The 9,358-nt window shown below is 46.7% G+C and overlaps 1 pseudogene across 1 annotated transcript; it reads right to left on the bottom strand.

The window, feature by feature from the left end:
- Nucleotides 1-5,173: 5,173 nt before the first annotated feature.
- LOC309344623 (multifunctional methyltransferase subunit TRM112-like protein pseudogene) lies at nucleotides 5,174-5,857 on the bottom strand (annotated as a pseudogene). The gene has a single exon. The product of its transcript is annotated as a multifunctional methyltransferase subunit TRM112-like protein pseudogene (transcript).
- Between the last annotated feature and the right edge of the window lie 3,501 nt (nucleotides 5,858-9,358).

Here is a 9,358-nt window from a genome sequence, read left to right as displayed (position 1 = left end):
GCGGGAGCGAAAAGGGGGCGGGGCTGGCCGTGGGGCGGGGCGGCGCAGGACGGCGGGCGGGGGAGAGGAGGGAGGAGGGAAGGAATGCGAGCGGGGCGGGCGCGCGCCTGCCTGCCTGCCTGCCTGCCTGCCTGGATTTGGTGCTCCACGTGACGCGCGGGGGGAGCAAATGCAAGCGATCGGGGTTTCCTCTCCCCCCTCCAATTTGTTCCTCACCGTCGCTTTCCAGCCCCACCCCGCCGGGCGCACTCACCTGTTAGGGCCTCTTGCTGGCAGCTGGGCAGTAAGAAGAAGCAGCCCTGCTTTGTGAACAGTGTTTTCCAGATTGAAATTATTATGGGGATTAGCTAATTATTCTACGTGATTTGTGTTGTGTTTGTGACACTCTAGGGCGTTCGGTCTTGTTACTGTTGTTGATTGCATAGGATTCAACTCCTAGGGGCCCACATCCAATAATGGAGCTCTCCCCCAAGTCAATGGGCATTGCCATTCAGATTCACTGTGCATGTCACGCATAGCTGTCAACGTTTCCCGTTTTTTTAAGGGAAATCCCCTTATTCCGAATAGGATTCCTCCCACGAAAAGGGAAATGTTGACAGCTATGGTGTCACATCATGTGATCGATTTTGCACCCTTGGTAATCCGCTTTGGCATTCGTTTGAATGAAAAGCGGCGCATGCATATAATAAATCGAATCAATCCAATATGGGGCCCATTAGCCCAGCACACCACAGGGGCCCAAACAGCCGCCTGGGGGAAAGGCAGGATTCAAGCGCAAGGGCAGATCTCCCGTGTTTTGCGGCAACTGGTATTCGGTAGCATTGCTGTGGAGGGCAGAGCATAGCCATTGGGGCCACTGATAGCCTTCTTCTCCATGTTGAATTTTTTGGGAGTTGGTGCATTTGTTTTCCCTGGTGGAATGTGTTGTTTTAGTTAAGTGGCTTTGCGTGGGTAGAGAGACATCTTTCTACTCCCCTCTCCCCCAGTTTGTGGATGTTGCAATAAAACTTCGAGCACATTCGCAAACCTAAGCAGGGTCCAGCACTTGCTTCACATCCTCCCTGAATGTTTTTGCCTGCCTGCAATGTGTCCTTGAACTCTGCTCATGCCTCTTGCTTGCCTGCAAGGATAGAAGGGCGTGTTATGTGTGTAGAATTTAGTCCGCTGCACAAAGGTAGTGTTTACATATATTGCTGCAGCCACTTTTGCCTCTGGCCATGCCTCCCCGCCCCCTGCATATTACCCAGAAGGGGAAAAGTTTTCCCACCCCTACCACTCACCTCATTGCCTCCTGTTTTAGATAAATCATAGTCCCTTGCAACTCAAAAAAGGCCAGTCACCTCTGCCCTTCTGTTCTGCCTTCACCTGTTCTGCCTTTTGAATTGGGCCAGATCTGCCCATGTAAGGATAGTCAAAGCCTGAAATCTGGTAGATAAAATTTATCCACATACATTGATGATTTGGGATTGCTTCTTCTTGTGCTTCCTGCAAATCAGTTGCTTCATGATCAATCTAGAATCCTAAAACACCACACACACACACACAAACACACAAACACTCGGTTCAATGGGTCTCACTCTTGTTTTGACATCATTTAGGATTCTTGTATGGAAGTAAACCCCATTGAGATCTGCAGGGCTTTATTCTGAATAAACATAGTTAGAATCAGATACATACTTCCTCTGCAGTTCTTCCTTATTTCTCCCAACCCTGATATATCAAAGGCTTGTCTGTGTTTCCGCTGTGGTTTCCTCCTTCCGTTGCATAGCATAATTTGCTTATTTTCATAGACCTTGATTTTGGCAGTGGTTGATAGAAAGCCTAAACTTTAGAAGTGGATTATGTGGTGGTGCAGGAAACCGCATATGAGCAGCTGAGTGATAGAGCCCAAGCTGGCTGGGAGTTCGGCAGCATATGAAACCTTTGAGGAGCCCTCATAATGCTCAAGGACATTGTTTAAGACGTTGTTTAGGGAGGGGGGTTTCTTGTGTCCCACATTGCAGGTTACACCTTATTCTTTAGGAGAAAGAAATCTGTTTCTGGTTGTGTATAGAATGAACTAGAACACATGCCCCGAAGTAGAAGAGGTCGAGGGGCCAAATCTAAGCCTGAACATGCCTCATACAGTGGTACCTCGGGATGCAAACACAATCTGTTCTGGAGCCCCGTTTGCAGCCTGAACAGAATGTAAGATGTGACGGCATGTCTGCACGTGCGTGGGTCGCGTTTTGCCACTTTCGCGCATGCGCGTGACGTCATTTTGAGCATCTGCGCAAGCGGTGAAGCCCAGAAGTAACACACTCTGTTACTTCCGGGTTGCCGTGGAGCGCAACCCGAAAGCACTCAACCTGAAGCACATTCAACCCGAGGTATGACTGTATTTGCTGCAGAAAAGATCATTTATCTAAGGACCCTCTCAGACAATATTATTGTTATATTGTCAGCTTTCTCCCAAGCTGCAACAAACAAAGGCTCTTTAACCCGTCTGCTGTGATGTGAGCAGCGAGAGAGGAGTTGATAGAGCCCTTTGGCCCTTCTTATGGTATGGCGTGGTTTATTTGCATACCACTTTTTGGACCCAATACCACTTTGGGTCACTTCAGTTGCTCGCTCATAAGCCAAGATGCAGGAAAACTGAACTGTCAGGCCCACCTGCATTGGGCCCTCCCTCCGGTGGTCTTCTCCAGTGGCGTAGCGTGGGTTGTCAGCACCCGGGGCAAGGCAAGTAATTTGCGCCCCCTAACCCGTGGATTTGCGCCCCCTAACCCTAACCCCCAGGTGTTGCGCCCGGTGCAGCCGGCCCCCTCTGCACCCCCCACGCTACGCCACTGGTCTTCTCCCACTGTGTGACATCACACAGACACACACCGGGCTCCCACAAAGTTAGGGGGAACCTGGGTTGTGTGCTTGCAGGTGTGGCCCAAAGGAAAGCAGAGAAATACTTTTCGTAACAGCTGGGTTGGAGGAGTTACTGGAAGGAGGTGTACAAGGCACCATCCAACTGTTTTAGGGACTGCACTCCGGATTTGTGTAGGGTTTACTCCTGAGTCTTTTCTTCTCCCCAAGATATCCTGCAAGGCAGTGGAGGTTTAGGATCAGAGTTTTGCTTCTCCTAGATGGGCTCCCTTCCCAGGTTGACAAGCCTCATCTGCCCCTCGCTTCCATCTACAGCACATGCAGGAACCACCTTTTCGACCCATCCACTTAATCCACTGAAGCCTATCTTCACCTGCAGGGAAGTCCCTCACTCACTGAAGGTTTGAGACCCACTGGCTACCCTCACCTGGTTTAGTGGCAAGTCGAAGCCATTTCCCAGGGTGTGGCATGCCGACAGCTCCTCATTATTACTATTTATAATGGCTAGGCAGTGCTCAAAATATTTTAGCGGGTGGGGAAATATATTCCTTGTGCTGGCTGTCTCCTGCTGCTTTTCCTAGTGAAATAGAGCGTGGTTAAAAATATATTTTTAAAACACACACACACATTTTCCTTGAGCTTTCTCTCTTCTGCTGCTTTTCCTGGCCAGCTAGAGAATGGTGGTTTAAAAATAGGGTTGCTGGAGCAAAGAAATTCTTCCTTTTCCTCCTCACCCCTGCCTTATTCCCTGTGGGCAGCAGACAAAAGCCATTTTTGCAAAGGGCTCTCCCAGCGCTGTCAGGCTCTTGCGCTGACTCGAGGCATGCATGGAATGCTGAGAGCGGAGACCACGCCCCTTTCCCCGGGTTTCCTGTCGCCGCGTTTCCCCGCACTACGAAAAGCAGCAGGGAGGGCCCACGGCCAGCCCTTCCGCCCGGCGCTCCCTGAAGGCGAGGTTATGGGGAGGTGGCGAGAATGCCGTGCAGGCTGCCTGGAGGACAATATAAAAAAAGCAAAGCAAAAGCTTTTATAGGGATCAAGTACGCGGCGTTAACCTAAGGTCGGTCTCTAACACGGGGGAGGGTGGGAAGTGGTTGTCGGTATCCTTTTTTTACAGAGGGGGGCTTTTGATTCACAAGCACTGAATTGCAAAAAATAAAAAAATTAAAGATTTGAAAATAAAACAAGGCTTCTTTAGGGAAGTTTTTAATGTCTGATGTTTTATTGTATTTTAAATATTTTGTTGGAAGCTGCCCACAGTGGCTGGAGAAACATGGGCGGGGTATAAATATATTATTATTATTATTATTATTATTATTATTATTATTATTATTATTATTATTTCGTATTTTAAATAATAATAACCAATCTGAAATGTTTTTCTGTGACAATAAGCAGACATCCTGCAGGGTAACTTTAAATGGATTGATAGCTCAGTTGGTAAGAGCATGGCGCTGATAACACCAAGGTTGCCGGTTTGATCCCCGTATGGGACAGCTGCATATTTCAGGGGGTTGGACTAGATGATCCTCAGGGTCCCTTCCAACTCTACAATTCTGTGGTTCTGTGACACACTTAGGCTGCGTACACACCATACATTTAAAGCAAGTGGCTTCTCTCAGAGAATCCCAGGAACTGTAGTTTTCACCCCTCAACATAGGAGCCAACTCCTAGGGACCCAGTAAAATATCTGAGGAGACCGGTCCCTCCAAAGTTGATGGGCATTGCCATTCAAACACTGTGTCTTGTGATCGGTTTTGTGGGGTCAAACTTACCTGCTCCCCCATACTTTATTCAACTTGGCTCCCCTGCCCCTCACAGAACTACAGTTCCCAACACAATTCACAAACTGCAGTTCCCAGGATTCTTTGGAGGAAAGAATGTGCTGGAAACATAACGTTGTACTGTCCTGGCTTCCATTTTCATGCTGCATGTATCTTCCAGCAGTTTTAATCACTTCCTTGCATTGCTGGAGTTTTAAGAGGTAAAGCTTTTCCCAACATAGAATCACAAAATTGCAGAATTGGAAGGCACCCCAAGAGTCATCTAGACCAATCCCCTGCAACGCAGGAATCTCAACTAAAGCCTCCATGACGGATGGCCACCCAACCTCTGCTTCAAAACCTCCAATGAAGGAGAGTCCACAACCTCCCAAGGGAGTCCATTCCACTGTCAAACAACCCTTACTGTCAGAAAGTTCTTCCTGATGTTTCGTCAGGATCCTCTTTCTTGTAACTTGAAGCCTTTGGTTTGTGTCCTACCCTCCAGAGGAGCAGAAAACAAGCTTGCTCCATCTTCCATGTGACAGCCCTTGAGATTTTTTTTTCAAGAACTTGCATTTATTTACATGCATAAAAAAGCAACCCAATATTATATTCAGAGCATCTCCTTCCCCCCACAGAAAAATAAGGGTGCTGGGCTTTCCACAGGAACATATCCCACCCCCCCTCACCCGCAAGGCTTGCTTCTCAAAGCTCCATTGACATAAACCAGCTCATGTCTCCTCTTCGCTCAGCAACATGTTAGGTATCCCTTTAGTTATGGGAAACTCATGCCCAGTTTCTGGGCATTTCAGCACACCTTCCACCACTTCCACCTCCATCAGCACATGATGGACTTTTCGAAGGAAATCCTCATTGCTCTCGAAGTCAGGGATGGGCTCAGGGGACAGATCTGATCGGTGACCCAAACTCTCCGCTGCCTCTACCAAAGCTGCTTGTTCCACTTTGGGTACCATCCGCGCTGTGAACTCCGGGTTGAAATCTACATTGTTCACCTTCACTTCTGTGGCCTGGATACAAAGGGGGAATCCTCCACCAAGCCTCACTCCTCGCACATGGGAGGTGAGCATGTTGTGCGTCAGGAGCTTCATGTTTTCAGGACAGTGGCAACCAAAGCAAGCGAAGGTAACATGTCAGCCTTTGAGATATTTGAACTAACTTATAGGTGAGGAGCCAATGACAAACCTAGACAGCATCTTAGAAAGCAGAGACATCACCTTGCCAACAAAGGTCCGTATAGTAAAAGCTATGGTTTTCCCAGTAGTGATGTATGGAAGTGAGAGCTGGACCATAAAGAAGGCTGATCACCGAAGAATTGATGCTTTTGAATTATGGTGCTGGAGGAGACTCTTGAGAGTCCCATGGACTGCAAGAAGATCAAACCTATCCATTCTTAAGGAAATCAGCCCTGAGTGCTCACTGGAAGGACAGATCATGAAGCTGAGGCTCCAATACTTTGGCCACCTCATGAGAAGAGAAGACTCCCTGGAAAAGACTCTGATGTTGGGAAAGATTGAGGGCACAAGGAGAAGGGGACGACAGAGGACGAGATGGTTGGACAGTGTTCTCGAAGCTACCAGCATGAGTTTGACCAAACTGCGGGAGGCAGTGGAAGACAGGAGTGCGTGGCGTGCTCTGGTCCATGGGGTCACGAAGAGTCGGACACGACTAAACAACTAAACAACAACAACATCAAAGGTGAGGAGCAACACCTCACCAAGTTCTTTATCCCCCCCAAGCCCTTTTGATCCCTAAGTCTTCATTCACCCCCAGGGGATCAATATCAACCACTTTTGAAGACCCTGGTGTGGACAGAACTGAGTTGAAGTACCAATGGACTGAGTGTTTTAATGCACCTTCCTAGCTTCCCCTATGGTTTGTTTTTCTGCTGAAAATTCCCCTCACCTTGTAATCTGCAAACAGGGAACTATATTATGCAATATGTGTTTGAGTATCACCACTCAAATGAAACGTAAAAAAAAAGCAGCTAGTCACACCCTGATGCACCTGAAAGTCATTATTTGGAACCCATCCAATATGTTACATGTGCTGACCAAAATGTTATGGTCCCGGTACACCTAGAATAAAAGCCCGGGAAAGGATAAGATAAGATGCTAAACACAAGTTTAGATTTATTGAAAAGTTAAAGTGCCCATGGAATTAAGTGCATTACGGATTTGTAAGAAAACATACCTTATCTGGTTCCTCCCAGATTTTGGGTCTGCAACTCCCAAGAGCAGAAACTGTGGTGTCTTTATGATGTATGGTTTTTTTATACATATATACAACCTGAGCCTAGATGGAGGGAGTTCAGAGCATTGTCTTTCCAAGAAGGTCTCTGGCTTCTCCTATAGGTGCAGCAGGAATGGCTCTCAGAACAGAGAATTCAGCCATGCTCTCTGTCTCTTTGTTATAGCCTGTCACAGCCAGCCAACATAGTTTCGTAGAAGAGATCACCAGTGTCTTAAAACAAGCATTGTTTTCAACAGTTTTAAATGCCATTATCCTTTAAAAAGTGCAGTCCTGTCCACAGAAATTGTCTTCGTTCAGCTGAGTGGGGTTTTCTTCCAGGTGAATGCATATCGGGCTGCAGCCCACAAGTAGCAATAGATGAATGCACATTTAATCAGTGTTCATGCAGTGCCTTAGAAAAAAGGATGAGAAGACTTTTGGCATTTCACCTATTAGTATGTCTGTCATTTGCATTCCAAATGAGGGAAGAAACCAGAGATGCCTCAGTGGGGGAGGGGGGATATGCAGCCTCAATATGCTGTCCATCCTAGGATAGTGATTGTTGATACATTGGTATTCCTCCTCCCCCCCCCCCCACCGCTGCCGCCCCGACTCATCTATGGGCCAACAACAGGTAAGTTCTGGTTCTTGGGATCTCCCTTAAAAAGTGTGTTGCAAAAGCTGTATCTTGAGTAAGCCCAAAGAAATGGGTGCCACCCACAGGTATCATAATAGTTTCTGTGTCGCTGCCGTTAGGTCATGCATTCTGACGTAGAACGGCACCAGGGAACAGAGCCAGACTCCTGGTGAAGTATAGAATGAGTCAGTGGAGGTTGACCCATTGGACAAATGGAACATTGTCCTCATCAACCTCAGTTTGCTCTCGCTTGCCTGCCTCGTTTATCTTGGACAACCAGTCCAAGGGCGTCACTTCCTCTGCCATGGGTCATTTAAAGTGTATGGCTCCCCCATTTAATCACAAGAACTGTACTTTACTTCTCACACTTCCCAACACCCTTAACAAGCTACAGTTCCCAGGGTTCTTTGGAGGGAGCCATTCAAATGTATGGTGTGGATGTGTTGCCTCTTGTAAAACTCAGCAGGGAGGACAAAATTATAATTAGTTGGCTTTGCCTGTCATTGGCTCTGGCTGCACCTGCTGATGGTCTCCTTGCTTTCCATCCTACCAGCCCCAAATGGCACCAGCCAGCACTGGTAGGACTCACCATGCCTAAAGGGTAGGGAGAAACTGGCCAAAGTTTGTGCTGACTAAGCCTCCTTACTAAGTCTTACTTGATGAGTCTCCGCTGGAAGGAAGAATGAAGGAGCCATGTTGTCTGGCAGGGCAGGGAGAAAATAAGAACATAAGATGAGCCATGCTGGATCAGGCCAAAGGCCCATCTGGTCCAAAGGCCCATCTGGTCCAAAGGCCAACAGGTGCCTATGGGAAGCTTCAAATGGAACCAAAACACAGGAGCATCTTTTCCTTCTGCAGTTTCAGACAACTGGTCTTCAGAAGCGTTACTAGTTGTAAAGGCAGAGCATGATGGCTACTAGTTGGTGAGAGAGAATGATCTTCAGCTGATGCTTGTGTTTCACCATAAGAGCCCAGGGAGATATATGGAAGATATATGGGGTTGGGCTGGAATTATTAAGGGTTTGTTCTGTTTTTGTTAATATTTTTATAAAGTACTGCTGTTTGTGGTTTTACTCTGTATTTTTATGCTGCAAACAGCCCTGAGAACTTCAGATGAACCGCAGTATATTATTATTATTATTATTATTATTATTATTATTATTATTATATTGTTCACAATGACTCAACATCTGCAGGTCTATTGTGTCCTCCTGGGAGAAAGCGTGCAAATATAAAATACTGAAGTGTAACTGGGCAACCGTTTCCCCCTGCCTTACAACATATATTTCCGTAGACCAATGCAGCAACCACAACTCTTTCTTATAACTACTGCCCTACTTTAAACATCCTGGATTAACTGGTGATGGGATGTAATTCTTATGAATACCATCAATTGTGTGCGTAGGCCTGGGCATGCAATGTTGAAAGCACGAACGTAGAACAAAGAGAATGCCTATGTTAGATTTACAGACTTGTAAGATCCTTAGCCTGGAAATGTTCAACATGCGCAGTAGTAGGTGATCTGTGTGCCAAAGAGTTATCATGGGGTGTTACATAAACACATTTTCCCCCTTGTTCCTCCCCTTTTACGTGAAATAATGGGAGCGAAAAGGCACATCACAACCCTCAAAATAGTTAACAAGTGAATAAGAGAGAGCAAACTCTGCAAACTGAATGCAAACTGAATCAAAATCTTGCCCCTGTTAAGGTTAATTGGCAAACTCTTGCTGATTTTAAAAGGAGGCAAGATTTCAGGCCTAGGCTGCAAGCCAAAAGCACTGTTGCAATTGAAAAGAATTTTCCAAAACAAGCCTAACTGAGTTAGGAATCTAGGAAAAAAAGGTACTCATTC

This window comes from Podarcis erhardii, assembly GCF_964252035.2.
Source record: "Podarcis erhardii genome assembly, chromosome: 1".
Taxonomy (NCBI): Eukaryota; Metazoa; Chordata; class Lepidosauria; order Squamata; family Lacertidae; genus Podarcis; species Podarcis erhardii.
Note: the sequence above shows the minus strand (reverse complement) of the source record. Positions and strands in the feature narration are given on the sequence as shown.